Consider the following 18,289-nt stretch of genomic DNA (forward strand, 5'->3'; position numbering starts at 1 on the left):
AGTGAGGGTCAGGCACCCCCTCTATCAGACAGTGCTTCGAACAGTCAGATTGCATGGATTCCACAGGCTATAAGGCAGACAGTACCAGGTGGCTCAGACCCTACAATTTTCTCAGGCAGTCCCCTGTACACTCCATAAGGACATTTCTGGCTCCTTCTCCAAGCCTGGTCACTCACAAGAGGAGGGGACCGGATTAATGATACAACTGTCATTCCACAGTTTGATCTCCTTGGAGACAAATGGTAGAACTCAGAGACAAAGATATGATTAGAACAGACCAGAGGCAGCAAAGTTGTACCCCTCAAACTGTGGTCTCCAGATTACCAATGATTTGCTAAATCCAATGGCCTTTTCTCAGTCTTCATCCTTCTTGACCTTACTGTAGCTTCTTACATTACAGATCACCACCTCCTCCTAGAAACTTTTTTCTCTACATTTTTAAGACATAGCTCTCTGGTTTTGTGATAGAGAGGTAATATAAAATAGCAGAATGGGTGAAAGGGTAGATTCATCAAGTCACAGATGCTAACTCAATCTAACCTCCTTGATCTTCAGTTTCCTTATCTGTTACATGAAGATGATAATAATAATACCTAGTGCAGGGGGATAGTGATAAATAATAATGTATGTAGCTAACAACTGAATAGAAGACTTTCTTCTTCTGGTTCTTCTCCTACATTTTAGAACATTCCTTCTCCATCTATTTTGCAAGATCATCCTTTGCTCCCTTTGAGGAGTTGAATCACAGGACTCCATAACCATCTGTCTTTTCTCTTAACAATTTCATCAACTCCCATACTTTAATTATCACCACTGTGAACATGAGTCTCAAATCTATATATCCAACTTTCATCTCTCTCCTGATCCAACTGATCACTACATCTTTCTCCCTGGATGTCTCATTAGCAATATTATTTACTCTTCTACTCCCCCCAAAATTCATTTTCTTCGCCACCCTATTTCTATGGAAAAGACTAAATGCAACCTTTTCAGTCATTCAGATTCATAACCTCAGACTCATCTTAGACTCCTTGCTTTTTACAATCTCTTACTTTTTTTATATGTAAGCTTTGAGGATAAGGAACTATTTTCATTTTTGTCTTCATATCTCTAACTCAGTGCTTAGCACATAATAAGTATTTGATAAATGGTTGTTGAACTGAATTGAGTTGGAAGAAATATCACTTTGGGGAATTTTTCTTCAATAAGAGTCAATCTAAAGAACAACTTGTCCTCGTAACAGGACATTTGAGAAGAAGCACAGAGTGGGGACTGGAAGTCAGAAAAAGGGATCAGGGTCAGGGATGTGTTCATTTAAAATTCCAAGGACATCACAGGAATAAAGGCTCTGTTTATTTCTAGAAGTTTGTGGGCAGAAGTGGTAATAAATCTCTGTGTACACCTGGAATCTCTAGGGTGAAATAAGAAATCTCCACATATGCCTAAAACTCCCAAGACAGGGCAAAGAGTTTCATCTCTATACTAATAATAAGAATCACATTCATATAACGCTTTAAAATTTATAATGCCCGTCCTTGTGATTTTCAGATGCCCAGAACACACTGGGACACAGCAGAAAAGCACATCATCTGTTTCCTAATGGCAAGAGAATGCATTTATAATGTACTCTGAGGTCTGCAAGGCACTTTTTACATGCCTAGAATCCTAGGAGGGGGAGGGAAGGGGGCTATCCCCCTGTGTGCCCACAACACTATGTCCATGTGCTTCCAGAGCCCCACAAGTAGCTGGGCAGCCAGCACACACCTAGGAAGCCCATCCAAGGCAGCAGTAATTCAGCAGAGACATTCCTCTCTGTTAGACCAGAGGGGGCCCCTAGCTGCTGATGTATACATACCACAACAAATTAAGGAGCTAAAATAAAATGCGTCCTCACAGCCTGGCATGAGGCCAGACATCAGAAATAGCTGTGACTGCGAGTACGAAGACCCGGCCCAGCTAGTCCTGGTTCCTGGAAGCACATATAGGAACAATGACCTCAAACAGGCTCTTATGCAAGGCCCTCCTGTTTACAACAAAACATTTGCCAGGAACGCCAGTGCTCCCGGACCTTGGGATGTTCTGGGAGCCATGTCCCCAGCCATCAGCAGGACTGTCCTGTGCTAAATTATCCATGACTCTCGGACCAATAACAACAACAGCACATTTATAAAGCACTTTAAGATTTATAAAACACTTTCTACGCTTTACACTTGAGATGGGCAATCATGGGATTGTCATCCTCATTTTGCAGATAAGAAAATTGAGTAAGAAAACTAGGTCTCAGACAGGTTGAAGAGCTTGAATATGCTCACAAGGCTGTAATTATCTGAGGCAGAAATCAAAGCTAAGGGTCCTGACTTCTGGTCCAGAGCTCTAACCATTAAGCAATGCTACCTCTCAAAGGGAAAGCGTAAGACAAAAAGTCTCAGTCTAGACACAGAGACCAGTATGAGTCTGGGGTCAAAGGCAAATGGAGAGCTGTGGTCAGGGGTAAATCTGTGGCTGAGATCAGGAGTCATTCAGGGCAGCATCAGGTGACAACAGTGATCATTTTAGGAATATGGACAGTTTAGAACGAGAGTCATTGTGTTGACTTGATGGAGAGATGCTAAGTAGGCTATGGAGAAAGATGCTGATTAAACCAGCAGGAGAGATTCTGATGTGGGCACAAAAGGTGACAGAAGAGAAAAAGAAAGGAGAAAAATAAGAGACTAGGGAGAAAAGCAGACAGAGAGGAGAGCAGGAAACTGACTCAGATACAGAGAGGTCACAGAGATAGTGACCCAGGCTAAGAGAGAAAAACACTGACCAATCTAGTCAAAGGTTAGGACATCAGACCCCAGAGACCTGCTGAGCTGGTCCCAAAGTCACTGAACAAGTAATGGAGGAGAAAAAAGCTCTCCCCAATATGGGGAAGACCCGGCTGTATGACTCTGCAGGTCACACGTGCTGCAACCCCAGCACCCCAGAGAACTCTCCAAGATCATGAGTTAAAGAGAACGTGCAAATCTGCAGTGGGGGAGGATGTTCTTTCCTGCGAGCAGCTCTACAGATGAAATCACATGTCCAGTCAAACAAACAAAACAAACAAACAAAGAAAGCAACGAAGGAAGACGCCAACTTGGCCATGGAGAAAGACATTAAATAGGGCATGAGGAAACACCAGTCCATCTGCAGAGAAATGCTGGCTAAAAGGATCATGGCATGAAAGGTACTCACTCATTTTACAGACATAAAAATTGGGTCCTCCAGAAAGGAAGAGCCTAGAATTTGAACTCAAAATCCATTTTTCCTCCACAAAACCCCCTTCCTGGTTGGACCACAGCAATTCTGGTGCAGTTACATGGATAAATACTGGCCAGATTAATGGAGAAGATGCCCAGTCACAGAGAATATCTGAGAAGACCACAAGAGGAAGCTAGTCTAACCAGAGCTAATCATCTAACCCCGGGATGCCAAAGATTTTGCTACAGAGGTCAGACACTGGCTGACCAGAAACTGCCATAACCCTAGGAAGACCTGGAAAGAGAAGGGCGTAAGGGGTAGGGAGGTGATATGAATTATCTTTCTTATGAATGATTTTTTAAAAATGAGCAGGTCAGTGAGGGGGAGGGAAGAGGGAAGGGAAAAAGAATGGCAAAGGGGTGAGAAGGGGGAGGAAGAGGGAGGAAGGGTGGAGAAGAGAGGGGAGTGAACACAGTCCTGCCACCCACCACTGGGTCCTCTATAAATACTGAAGTCGTGGGGGCGTCTGCTGAAGAAGGAGAAGGGAAACTTCACCACATCCCCAGGGCTGTGCATGCCTTTGGCATGTTATATAAGACATCACGGGACACCAAGCTTGCCCCACAGAGTGGAGATAGCATGTTGCAAACATTGGAGAATGTGCATGAATGAGGCAGCTCTCTTTGCACACACATATTTGGGAGATGACATGCAGACTCATATATTACTCTGTTTACAAAGAAGCCAGGAAGCTAAGAGGATTAAATCAATTAATGATTATTTACCAAGGTGTCTTTGCTCTTCCTTTGCCCAATGTCCCACACTTGTTTTGACAGTCAGAAAATAGAAGAAAAATCTGATCCCCATTCTCCTATAATATAGAGGTTTTAGAAAGTCATTAAACATCCTCAGGGGAGAGAGAAACTGGAATCCAGAGAAGAGCAGCTATTAGCTCAGGAGCACACAAATGAGTGTGCCTCATGCCTAGGACACTCAATATGGTGCAGGGGAAAATAAGGACGCATGTAGAATCAAGGGACCTGGGCTTAAATTTTACCTTTACAACTCACTACCTTATTGAATCCTCCTACTTCACAGGAGACAAATCCCTTCACTTTTCTGGGTGTATTTCTTCATCTATAAAATGAGTTTGGACCAAACGAATTCCCAGGCCCTTTCCAACTCTAAAGCTATAATCCCATGACTCATGTTTCATGATGAGATGCAGGAGGAAGTAGTACCATAGATAATGATGTAGATGCTGATGTCAGTGATGGCGTTGATTGTGGACATGTGGTGGGCGACTGACCAGACAGCCAGATTGTCCACCAGATACTGCATCAAGCACCTAGTTAATGCACTTTGCTGTGCTTGAGGCTGGGGAAATGCAATTGGAAGTGGACTCCATGTCTAGTTTCCTTCAGGGACCCAAGGTCATCACCTAAAGCATCACAAGCAACAAGGATGCCTTTGGGGTCAATCCCAAATTTTCAACAAAAGGCCCTGTGAGGCACACCCTATCAGCACAAATTCTTATCCCTAATACAATCTCAGTAAGAGTGTGCTCATCAATACTGGAATATTGACAATGCCAAATCAATTAGGTGATTATTTTTTGGCTGTTCAGTCATTTTCAGTTAGGTATGTGACCACATTTGGGGTTTTTTGGCAAAGATCCTGGAGTGGTTTGACATTCCCTTCTCCAACTCTTCTTACAGATGAGGAAACTGAGGCAACCAGGTTAAGTGTCTTACACAGAGGGTCACACAGAATGTCTGAAGCAGATGGGACTCCTGACTCCAGGCCTGGCACTCTATCCATTGGGGCACCTCGCTACCACGTGATTGTTAGGGAGGCCCTGTCTTTTACCGGGGCGGTTTCCCAGCCCACGTCCAGGCCAGTCTGGCCACAGCAGTCATGCCCTGAAATGCTGCCTGGAAAGGCAGTATAGCTGCTTCTTGCCTCAAGGCGGGGGAATCCTCTCCCTGGGGCCCCACACAAGGGGCCACAACTCCCCGAGGCCCCAGCAAGGGCCCCCTCCCTGCCTCCCAGTAAGGGCTCCCCCTCCCAGCGGCCCTGGCAGGCAAACGCCGGGACAAGGCTTGGTCTTGCAAGCATAAACATTCCCCTGACAACCCCCTCTCAGGGGACTTTGGTTACCTGGGAGACAAGCAGCTGGCTCCTTCAGTACTCTAGAAAGAGCAGCCTCCTGTGGGCTAAGGAAAGGGACTGGAGCCAGCTGGACTCTCCAGAGGAAGAGGGTGGGGTGCTAGTGGCTTAGGGACTACCCTAAAGCTCCCCTGCCCCCAGTGCAGAACTCCATCTGCCCTGCCTCTTCAGGGGAGACAGAGAAATGGAAATGAGAGGAACAGTCAACCTCCATCCTGCTCCTCATCCCAGCTATGCCCCAGCGTCTCCCCCACACAGAAAAGACAACCAAACTCAGAGGCCAAAGGCATGGTCGGATCTCACGTGCACAAACATGGGCAGACCCAGAGGAGAGAGACACAATAATAACAAGAGCAGCCCCTGTGCACTGGTCTAACCAGGTACTGGAATGCAGAGACACCAACTCAGAAAAACCATCAAGTTAGGACAGGGTCAAAGGGGGGATCCGAAGAGAGTCCAATTACCCCAGCAATGGCGGAGAGAGACCAGCAGCTCTGGATCCCAAATTCAGTTAGTTTTAGCTCCACCTCATGCACGAGTGGGAATCACTGTAGCTGGAGTGCTTGACTCTCCTGTGGAATTTGGGTCATTCCCATTAATATACAAGAAGCCCCTGCCCCTAAAGCTTTGCTTGTGGAGATTCCTCCCATTGGGCCGGGTGGCCAGACCCAGCCCAGTTTGTTGCCTGTCACCTTCTAACCCGGGCCAGCCTGGGCAGTGTGAGCAGAATGCACAAGGTAATATTAGGGAAGTCTTCAACCCCACCTTTTAAAGATGGAAGTCCTCCCTAAGAGGCGTGCTCCTGCAGGGATTAACAGGTGAGGGGCTGTTCTCAAGGCCTTGGAGAGTTGGCGAAGGAGAGAAGAGGAAGGGGCCAATTTCCCCTTTGGCCCTCTTTCCTATCAATCTTGAAAGAGCTCAAGAGCCAGAAGAGACATTTCCTTCAGTGCAGGGAGGAACATTAGGAAGAAAGCTAAGAATAGGGTAGAGAAAAGCTCTACTTCCGTGCCCCTGTCCCCTAACCCTGAGGCTATGGCCAACCTTCTAGGCCCAATGTCTGATTACTACAGGGAATTCTGAGACTGCAAGACAGATGCAAGAACGTAGCTGAAGGAGATCTTCGTATCAGTCCCTCCCCAGGGCAATGGCCCTGTAGTTCTTACTTTCTTTGAACCCATCTCCCATTTCCATTTCCCTATGGCTTCTACTAACTGTTGCTCATGGGGCAAAAACCTACAGAGTTCCCCACCCATGTGTGTGCTCCTCCCCTCCTGCACCCCCCCCCAACATATTGCATTGAACAATTCCTGGGACCTGTAGTCAAAAGCCACTTCTGTCTGAGTGTCTCTCTAGCTGAGACCATCCAACTTGGAAGGAGATCCAACTTCGCGAAGAAGCTAGATGACAAGCGTTCTCTGCAGAATGGGTCAGCCACCAAGAGGCTGCAGTTCTCACAACTCTGTCCTTCTGTCCTATCCAGAGCTAAGGAGAAAGAATCCTGGCCCATTTTTCAACCCTTTTGCCAGCACAGCATCGTGTCATTCCTCTATCTCAGACTCTCATCATTCAGGACCTCAGAGACTTTGAAAAGCTCTTACCATCCTTCAGAAGAATGACCTTACAACTTGCCTGATAAGTAGTCATTCAGCTTTCATGGGAGGATGTTTAGGGATGAGAAGCTAATGAGCTCTTGAGGCAGCCCATTCCCTTTTGAACAAGTCACACTGAGAAGCAAGCAGTATGGCCTAGTGGAAAGAGGGCTGTATATTGAACAAGGGAAATCTGAGTCAATTCTTGTTTCTGACACATTTTGGTTGTATAGCCCTAGGCGAGGAATCTAACCTCTCAGTGCCCTTCAAGCAACCTTCTAAGACATTGGTAACAAACTGAAATAGAAACAGGGCCACTAAATAGCACAAAAAGGATCCCTTCTGGCAGAATATTGACTTGGTTTTAAAATGTAAGATTAGCTGTGTTTTATTTTGTTCTTATTTTTTAAATTAAATTTTATTTATTTCTTTTCTTTTCTTTTTTTTTTGTTAAATATATCCAAATTAGTTTATATCTGGCTCTATCAGGAATGCTGTGGGTAGCATGGGGCCTAAATGTCTGATACCTCAGTTCTAAGACATGGGTTCTTAATTAAATGAGATAATATATCTAAGAATGCTTTACAATCCTTAAAACACTACATAAATGCTAGGTATTATTGCTGTTGTTGTCCTTTGACAATCTGGTAATGCCTATGGACCAACATTTTAAATGCATAAAACATAATATATAGAGGAAACCAATTACATTGAAATCTTGTTTTTAAAATATTAAGAGTTCCAAATTCACGGAATACCTGTAATTTATCTATCCATTGACCCCCAAGCTAATAACACCCTTGCTAAAATGATGAATCACAAGAGTGACTGATCTTCATTGTTGGGGGGGAGTTTCAACACTGGGAGTTCTCCATACTAATGAAGTCCAGATCCTAAATGGCTAAGGAGTTTTTCCTTACATAAAGCCAAAATCTGAATCTCTGCAATCTTTATTCCATGATTTTAGGTCTTGCTACTCCCCTTGCCCCACCCAGGACAAGCAGAATAAGTGAAATCCCTTTTCCACATGAAAGCCTCTTAGAGGACTCTTCTCCAGACCAAACAATGCTAGTTTCTTTAATGATCTCTGCATGCCATGGTTTCCAATCCTCTCACCTTCCCAGTCACTCAGAATTTCCTCATCCTGTGAGATCCCACTCATTCTGACAGCACATTCCTGGGTCCCTTTCTTTTCTCCCCATTGGAGTCTCTCCTTTCCCTGACTGGGACTGACAATGGTGATCTTCTCCCACATGCCCAGGACAGATATCTCATCATTTCCAACCCAGCTGCACCCTCCGAGGTTTTATCACTCCCCTACCCTTTTTAGATTTTTTATATCTTGTCTTCCCCCATTAAATTGTCTAATAATATAGGCTGTCTTTTGCCCTCTTTTTTTGTATCCTGGAACAAAACAGGTACTTAATAAATGTTTACAGACTGAATAACCCTCCTCTGGACATCTGTTTATCAATACCCTTCATTGAAAAATGTAGTGTCTAGAACTGAATCGAGGACCTGTAGCTATGGTCTAACTGGGGAGTCGGGCCTCCTTCCTGCGGGACTGAAAGTGTCTCTCAATGCAAGCTGAGATCATATTAGTTCTGGCTGCCATGACACATTATGCACTTGCAGCTGACTAAAACTCCCTAATCTTCTTCATATGAGCTGTTTAGTTCTGCATCCTGTAAGCTTCTTCAGAGTAGGCACTTTTTGGTTTTTGCCTTTCTTTATATCTGCCTGATACACACTGCTGTTCAATTTCTTCCCATTTGGGAAACCTCATTTGGGTTTTCTTGGCAAAGATACTGGAGTGGTTTGCCATTTCCTTCTCCAGCTCATTTTACAGATGAGGAAACTGAGGCAAACAGGGTTAAGTGATTTATCCAGGGCCACATCGCTAGCAAGTATCTAGGATCAGTTAATAGACACCTAATAAAAGCTAATTGGCTGACAGTACTTGCGTGGCTGTTTTTTTTTTTAAACCCAAGTGTATGCGTTTACATTTTTCCCTATTAAGTTCCATCTTATGCAATAAGCCCCTCATTCTTTTCGATTCCAGACTCTATCATCCAACATATTAGCCATTCCTCTTAGCTTTGTGTCAGCTGCAGAGCCAATAAGCCTTCCATCTATGCTTTCATCCAAGTAATTTACAAAAAACATTGAATAGCACAAGGCCAAGGACAGCCTCCTGGGGCACTCCATCAGCAACCTCCCTCTACGTTGACATAAACTCATTATTCACTAATTCTTTGTGTCTGGTCATTCAACCAGATCCACCTAACTGTGCATACTTCTCCATCTTGCCCACAAGGATATTATGAGAGACTCTGTCAAATGCCTTGCTGAAATCCCCTGGCACTCCCCCCCCCATTTATTTATCTCCTGCCCAATCAGATGGCATCATCTAGCTCTTGCTCTCTGCTGGCCCCTGGGACCCTATGGTCCTCAACCAAGGCAGGGCTTGCCCAAGGAAAGGAGTGACCTTTCTCTTCCACACAATCCTAGTAGATCTAGGCATTCCGTTCCATGCCATCCATGAAGTAGGAATAGAAAAGTATGAGAGGTAATTCTCTCTCAAAATTCTCTCCCAATCTTTTTTGATTGGGAAAGATGCAAAGACTGTCTGTCTTAAACAATATTATTTGGGGAGGGGGACATAAAGGTTGATTTTATTGGTATGAGGAACTCCCAATGAGGAAACTTTCACTACCAACTCAGACTGGCAACACATCTTCTGAAAGTTATAATCTTAGTTGCCTAGATTAAAATGGCTTGTCTCAGAATCATGTATGAATATATAATCCACATCTTCTTGACTCCAAAGCTAGCTCTGTACCATTTTGCTTCCACTCATGCACATAACAGGCATTTAACAAATATTTGTAGAATGGAAACTGGCCTGAAATTATATATGGGGAGGAGAAGAAGAGGGAAGAAGAGCAGAAGGAGGAGGGAGAGGGGAGGAGCAGTAGAAAGAAGAAAATAAAGGTTGAGGGAAGGAGATGGTAGCCAAAATACAAAGTAACTTAAATGTCAGTCTAAGGATCTTGGATCTTACCCTGTGGGTAATAGAAACCACTGGAAATTTCTGAGTAGGTGAGGAATATGCTAAGGAGATTAATGGAACAGCATGAGTCAAAAGGAGTGAAAGAAGAAAGATGGATGCCAGAAATCAGATTGAGAACAAGATCAACTTGGATTCCTCACCATAGGAAAAGACTGGCTTGTCTACCCTCAGTCTTATCTCTTACAACAAAGCTTTTGTGGAGACCTTTTCTCAAGAACAACACAGAAGAGTGAGCCCAGGCTTATCTTCAGCCTGGAAGCATCATAGTACTTTTATATTTATATATACTTGCCTCTGAGCCCCAGCTTGGAAGTCCTTGCCTTTTCAAGGAATCAAAGATATGAGTAGAAAATGTCCTTAGAATTACATAGTAGAGGTCCTCATTTTGGAGGTGTCCAAATAGACCCAACTCAATATGCATAACCTTGGATGAGACCCTTCTCCTGGATCTCAGCTTCCTCCCCTCTAAGATAAGGAGAATGGCTTCAATGTTTCTCAAATTCCTTCCCGTATTTGATGTTTTGTAATTCAGTGGTTCTAAGTGACTTATGTAGGGTCACAAAGCTGGTCAGTAGAACAGTCAGGGTTAAAATGTTGGTCTTTCTGAGTGCCCCAGCTCTCTCATCTCTGAGATGAGTGTCCTCATCTCAGGGAATCCTTCTCTCCTCTGGCTGTGGCAAAAGACAGAGGGTGTGAGACACTACTAGACCTGGAGCCATGGTGAAAAGAAAGCATGAGTAAGGAAGTGGGAATGTGATAAGTTTTCCAAGGCTTCTCTAGGGGCTGAGGGCTTGGAGGGAAGAGACAAATCAAGAGCTTCTGCTGCTTCCAATGCTCAGAACGTGGGACTCCTCCTTTCCCGTACCTTCCAAAACAAAAGTCTTGAGGCTCAGCCACCTACAATTTCCACGGTGTCTGTGATCAGAAGCCATGTATCTGCCTCAGAATCCCAGCCAAATGACCCCAACCCCAAGAAGCAGTCACTTCCTTCTTTCCATCCACACAGCTACCCCTTAGTCCAAGATCTCATGACGTCTCACCTGGACCATTGTAACAGTGTTCTAATTAATCTCTTGGTCTCCAGTCTTTTCTCCCTTCTCTTATTCAATCCTTCTTAACAGCTTCTAAACTGGCCTTTCTACAGCACAGCTCTGACCGAGTCACTTGTCCTCCTTAAGAAACTTCAGTAGCTGCCTTAATCCTTTGGGATTAAACACAAACTCCTCTGTTTGGGATTTAAAGCCTTTCACAGTCTGCTTCAACTGCATTCTTCCATCTCACCCGTCTTACATTCCAGCCAAACTGGCCCCATAAGCAACTTTCCATTTCCTGACTCCATGTCTTTGTCCCCTTCCTGCTTCTTGTGGATCCAAGGTAACCAACTGAGTTCCCAAACCTAATGCACTTCTTCATTACTACCAACTGGACTATCACAATAGCCACCAATAGGTCTTTCAAGCTCCTTTCTGTTCCTGTTTTCATCTCTTCTTGACAAGCTGCCAGGCTAATTTTTCTTAGACACAAATCTGACCATGTCACACTCCTTTGCTCACAAATAATGTCTCTTATGGAACCCTACTGCTTCACAAGCAAAAATCAGATTCCTTTGCCTGACATTCCATGCCTTCTGGAATCTGCCATTTCACTGCTTTTTCAACTCAACTTCATTTTATTCCCCTCCAACAATTCTAGACAAATTGGACAAGCCTTTACCTTCCTTTCCTCCATCCATCCTTATCTTATGCTCCCCCATCTCTCCCTCAATGTCTTTGTTTACTCCTCAATATGATTAAAGTTTAATTCAATTCAATAAACATTTATTAAGTTCTTGCTCTGTGCAAGACAAGGTAATACATGGTGATGCAAAAGCAAAAGCAAACCAATCTCTGTCCTCAAAGAACTTACTTTCTACTAGAGTGGTAAAACACATTTAAAAAAAGGTACATAAATATAAAATGTTCATCAGTGTAGCTAGTGGGCTTGTGTACCTGGGTTTGTGTCTCTGTGTGTTTAAGCCTTTCTGTATGCAGGTAGAGTAGAACTGCAGAAAGAGTGGCAGACATTAAGCCCCAGACTCAAATATCCCCTTGGGCACTTATCATTTAAGTTGTTGTTCTTGTAGGAGTCCTTTCAGTGTCCAACTATTCACAATGCTATTTGGATTCAGCCAAATGCTACAACCAACATTAGATACTTTAGGATCTAGACTCTCTGATCTCCTATGTTAGCTCTCCCATCCTGTTTTGTGTCATCTGCATAGCTGGTGAACATGCCATCTATATTTTTATCCAATTCACTGATAAAAATGTTAAACAGCACAGACCCCTGAAGAACTCCACTGGAGACTTTATGCGATTTTGACATTGAACATTTAACAACTGCCAATTAGAAATTAGAAGACTTAAAGAAATTAGAGACTTATATCATCTAACTGTATTATTTTTAAACCACATCTCTCCATCTTTTCTCAAAGAATAAAATCAGACAATTTCATCTCCATTTCCATAATTGGCTTTACTTGGTTTGGACTTCACTAAACATCATGCCTTTCCAAGGAAGATCTGATCACTTGGAAACTCATCACCTTGAAGCCTGGCTTGACTTTTGAGATTCAACACATTCTCAACTCTCTCAGCTGTGTCTCCCCTCTGATTGGAGATCTAGAGAGTGGAATAATAAACTATTGCTCAAATTTTTTCTGATAGAAGATTCAGAGCTTTCTAGGTCATTCTCCATTGCCTCTGCTTACATACACATCGTGTCTCTTCTCTGGATGCCTTTTAGTGCCTTCTGGTTTTCAGCTTCCTCAAGAACTGTCATTCTTCGTCTTATTTGTATCCCCGGATCTTAGCACAGTGCCTGGTGTATAATAGATGCTTAATAAATATTTACTGAAGTAAATTATCGAACATCTTGTTTTTGACTTCCCAACCTCTGATACAATGTAAGAGATTTCACTGAGCACTCTGTTGTGCTCCTAATGTTCTTATCAAATAACTGTAGTCATAAGATCATAGATGTTGATCTGCAAGGGACATTAGAAGTCATATAGTTTAATCTTCTCGTTTTACAGATGAGGAAACTGAGGCCAGGGAACTTAAATTTTTTAAAGCCACACAACTAGTAATCATCAGAGAAGGCATTTGAACCCAAGTTGTCTGACTCCAGAGTCAGTGGTGTTCTTTTCACCTATATTCTTTTTAATAGTTATCTCTGTTTATTTCCTCTGTAGTATAATAAGGATAGGGACCATGTATTATCTAAACTTCATATCTCTCCCAATATCAAGTATAGAGTTTTATTCTATTTACTTTAGATATTGCATCCATGTTAACTGAATTGAACTGAAATGAAGTGAATTGTCCACTTTTCCTTGTGGCCAGATCATCTATATGTCCACTAACTTCTAAAATACTTCATTCATTTCCTGAAGCAATCCTAAGTCATCAAGTCAAATAACTTCTTTTCAAAGTGCCCAGTAAGAGAACAAGAGTAAGTGGGTGCTGTTTAACCTATATCAGATTGCTTGCTATCTTGGGAAGGGAAGAAAGAAAAAGGAGAAAAAATTGCAACACAGGTTTTGCAAAAGTGAATGCTGAAAATTATCTTTGCATGTATTTGGAAAAATAAAATACAATTAATAAATAAATAATTTTTAAAAGAGTAAACAGTGCCAATTGGTATTCAAGAAGATTGTTGAGCCCAGAGTGTTAACTGGAAATATCTGAGCCAAATGGAAAAGAGGGGCAGAAAATGGGAAAGATCTCAGGGACATATTTTGAACCTTGAGATAAGAGATTCCTTAGAGAAAAGAGAAACTTTAGAACATTTCTGCATGGCTGGGACCAAGAGGGAGATACCCCAAAGCTGCTACAAGGGAGGAATTCACTGGGGATGCAGGATGGCCTCAAGGTCCAAACTTCATCTTCACTGTACCAAAGGTAGCCTTCATGAGAGTTACTCATAGCCATTTGCAATCTGTCTCCAAGAGAGTCTCCAAGCAAGTCCAGTTCTCACCCCCTTGGGATGACCAACAACTCTCAAAACTGAAACAAAGAGGAGGGTACAGAAGTAAGAGGAGTTACAATTGGTCCCCAGAATAGAAGCTTATAGTGCAATGGGCCTGGTCTGGGATTGGGAAAGCAATTAGAAGCTCTTTCTCTGACTGAGGGGTGGGGAGAAAGGGGATGGTAGGGGTTCTAGAAAGGAAGAGGGATTTTTGGTGTCTTTCTGCTATATTCACAGAACATGTGTTCCAGGCTGCACAGAACCATCATGACTGCAGGTTGAAATATTTCTAAGTTGAAATGACTGAGTTGAAAATGAAAAGACTGAGTCCATTTCCAACCATAGACTCCTCCCTGGGTCTGAAGACTATATTGGGATTCCAGAAATATAGACCCTACTTGTTTCAGGAGTTCTATCTCTTCCATGTGCTCCTCCTTCACTCAAGAGAACAAGACTTCAGTACCATGGAGTAATTTTCTCTCAGGATGCCCCTTAGACTCTGGGCAGGATCTCCCTGGCATAGGGACCACTTTCCTCATTTCAAAGAAGTGCTCACTGAAATGAGAGATCCACTTTGGGAGAGATCCATACCAGGGAGTAACTTCAGTGTAGAAAGACAACCACCTGAAGCTCAGATCATTTCTGTTCCCCCCTCTTGTCCCAACCTGAGGACAAACCCAATATAACCCCTATATAGTTACACAAATAAAAATATATAACTTTACAAGTAACTGACCTGCCCAAGGTATCTATCTAAAACTAACACTCACATAAGTTATTTACCTGTAACACATCTATTCCCTGGAACAACCTGAACCTGTATTCATAGGCCAGAGGGCTTTTTGAATGTAGTTATAGAGATACCTAGCAAATCTTCACCACCATTCCCAGTTGAGGAGTCCTCCAACCCAGAATTCCCTGCGTTTCCCATGGATAGCATCCCCTTGATCCCACTGGACATAGCTCCAGCCCATGACCCACTGAATTTTCAGAAAACAATTCTGAGTATATTTTTTCTCCCTCCTTTCCCCACTCTCCACTACTGAATATAGCCATGATCATGTAACCATTGGAAGGTCTCACAGACAGCATCTCTCGCTCTCACTAAACCCACGGAATATATCCAGGGGACAACAACTCATTGAAATCCTTAGAGACACTAGATTAAAACCACAGGCCATGTCCCATAGATAGGGTTCTGAATGAAACGTTGCAGTTTCTCTTATATTCATTTACATAAAGGGACATCCCTGGTTTTAAAGCTTCATTGCCTTCTTTCCCAATGGTCTTACTAGGGGGCCTGTCATGAACGACAATGGGAATTTTATTATTTCATTATTAATTCTGATTTCATTTCAGTACCTCTTGAAATTCCCAGAGTACATTTCCCCTGCTTCTTGGGTGATAAAGAATCCTCTTTAGCTTTCTGGCAACAGAGCTGCAGGATTAGCAAACCTAAGCAGAAAGCCATCTCTGAACCAGTGGTTCAGAGAGAGGCCAGGAACGGATCTCCCTAAAAGCTGAGGGAAGAAACCTTGAAACATGGATGGATCCCCTGCCAACGCAAGACAGACACACAACGCCCATGCAAGCACAGGGATCTGGCAATGACATGCAGACATCCAGGCCCTGCCAGTGAAACAGAAGCATTCTGCAGGAACCAGCCTCCCTAGAGAATGCAGCTGCACTGAAAGCCATCCAGAGAATATGGCCAAAGAGAAGCCAAAGAGAGGCTCAGTGTCTGGGCAGACCCTGGCCCAGGGTGATGACTCCCAAGGTTAGGGGTCCCAAGCTGGTCATGTGGTCTCTCTAGCAGAGATGCCCCAAGAGACACTTAATAAGCCTTTGTTGAGCACTGGTTTTAATTGGTAGTCATCATTCTTAAAGAACTGGACAGACATGTATACTTATTGTGTATCTAAGTTATATTTTAATATATTTAACATCTACTGGTCATCCTGCCATCTAGGGAGGGGGTGGGGGGGGTAAGAGGTGAAAAATTGGAACAAGAGGTTTGGCAATTGTTAACGCTGTAAAGTTACCCATGTATATATCCTGTAAATAAAAGGCTATTAAATAAAAATAAAAAAATAAAAAAAAGAACTGGACAGAAAGGTCAAACTCAATGAGATGTAGGGTAAAGAGAATAATAATGGCTTACAAAGAACCCACTATGAAAATACAGGATGGGGAAGAGAATTTATATGAAAAAGATGTGGAGTACAAGCTCAATAGAGGAGCTAGGTGGTTCAATGGCTACAGCATAAGGCCTAAAATCAGAAAAACTTGAGTTTACTACCAGGTCTCAGACACTTACTAGTTGTCTACTCACTTAACCCTGTTTGCCTCAGTTTTCCTATCTGTAAAATGATCTGGAGAAAAAATTAGTCAACCACTCTAGTATCTTTGCAAAGAAAACTCCAAAAGGGGTCACAAAGATTTGGGCAGGACTAAAAATGACTGAACAAGTCACCAGTGTAACATGGCACCATCCCACCTCTCCAAAAAAAGCAAATGATCTTGGGCTTAATTAAGAGAGGCCTGCTATTCTAGGAGGGAGGGAAAGACAGCCCTTCTGGGTTAAATCAGTTCTGGGGGCCACAGCTGAGGAAGGGTATTGGCAAACTTAATATTCAGACCACCAAACCAGGATAATGAAGTACACAAACACCATGCAAAAGAGCCTCTACTAACTGAATCTAAAAATAAGAATTTGTGGAACATAGTTATATTCAGGTATCAGAAAGGCTAGAGTGAGTGTGATGCATTTGAGATATTTTGCTGGGCCCCACACGCTGGAGGGAGAACTAGAAAAAATGAGAAGAGAAGCAGTCTTAGGCTCCTTCTTAATGATTGCAGACACATAAGAATTAGGAAGGAGCCTAAGACTGAGGATCTTCAAGAAGAGGATGGATGACTGACCACTTGTTGGAATATTGTGTATAGGAGTTAGAGTAAGACAGAAATTAGATTAAATGATGTCCAAGCTCCTTTTCAGCTCTGAGAGGCAATGATTCTGTGTTCCCATCATAATGCTCATGGTAGCTCCAAAATTTGGGCTGAAGGCATCTCTTTTTATATAAGCCTATCTTAATTATCTGCCCTGGGGAGGGAAGGAGGGAGAAGGAATAGGAAGAATAAATGTTTATTAAGTACCTACCATGTGCCAGGTACTGTGCTGAGCGCTTTACAAATATTATCTTCTCTGATCTTCACAACACCCCTGTGAGACACTATTATTATCCCTATTTTACGGTTGAGGAAACTGAGGCACATAGAAATAACCCAACTTATGCAAAGTCTCATAACTCATGTCTGAGGCTAGAGTTGAACTCAAGACTTCCCGTCTCCAGGCCCAGTGTTCCATCTTTCCCCGTGACACAGTTGCCTGAGCCTCAGAAAAGATGCTCTCAGATGCCCTCCTGCTTGGCTCTGCAGGGGAAGTTCTAAATGTAAACCTGTCACACTGGGTCAAACTGCAGTGTGACCTAAGACTTGAAGGGCTGGAGACTCCAATGCAATATCCATAGTGACCAACCAATGATACCAATAGGCACCATGATTATGGACAGGAATGAGCCCCAGAGTAACCTAAGTCCTGGTGGCCCAAATATCCACAGCCTCAAATCACAGACTCTTTGAAAGATTTGACGCTCCTCTTCTCTTCATCGCTCACAACCAAGCTCACAGTAGCCCTGCCAAGGCACTCAAGGCCATTATGGTCCTATTTGACAGATGAGGAAACTGAGGTCCAGAGAGAAATCATTCTATTATTCATATGCAATAAGTCAGTGGCAGAGTAAAGCGTCAAGACTGTGTTCCCAGTCTCCAGGGCCTGTTAACCTTCCTCCTTTCAGAAAGCTCTGCATGGTAGCTCTAATCACACAATAGATTTTTCTGAATTTTCACAGAGTGGTTTGGATTTATTCCCTAAAGAGGGATTTATGCCTATTAAAAGGCAGACCCTGCAATATCCTCTCGTTACCACAGTCTACTACTATACAAACCCCTCACTTTCAGCAAATGTAAGGGATGTCTGATGGGGATCACCCAAAAGGTGAATCTATGACTATGAGAGGACCCCCTTCCTGCTTTTCCAGACATAAACACCTTGTATGTCCTCCTCAGTCTCCTTGTTGTTCCTGCTACAAGGCCTGACTCCAGACATCTTTACTGGCTGTCCTTCATGGATGCTCCCCCTTCTTATTCTGGGTTTCCTTCAATA

General features: G+C 43.2%; 1 protein-coding gene across 18 annotated transcripts in view; it reads right to left on the reverse strand.

The window, feature by feature from the left end:
* The window catches only part of CACNA1B (calcium voltage-gated channel subunit alpha1 B), a 249,141-nt gene that overhangs the window by 223,080 nt on the left and 7,772 nt on the right, over window positions 1-18,289 (reverse strand). The gene's annotated exons all lie outside the window — the stretch shown is intronic.

The sequence above is a fragment of the Sarcophilus harrisii genome, chromosome 2, assembly GCF_902635505.1.
Source record: "Sarcophilus harrisii chromosome 2, mSarHar1.11, whole genome shotgun sequence".
In the NCBI taxonomy this organism is placed as follows: Eukaryota; Metazoa; Chordata; class Mammalia; order Dasyuromorphia; family Dasyuridae; genus Sarcophilus; species Sarcophilus harrisii.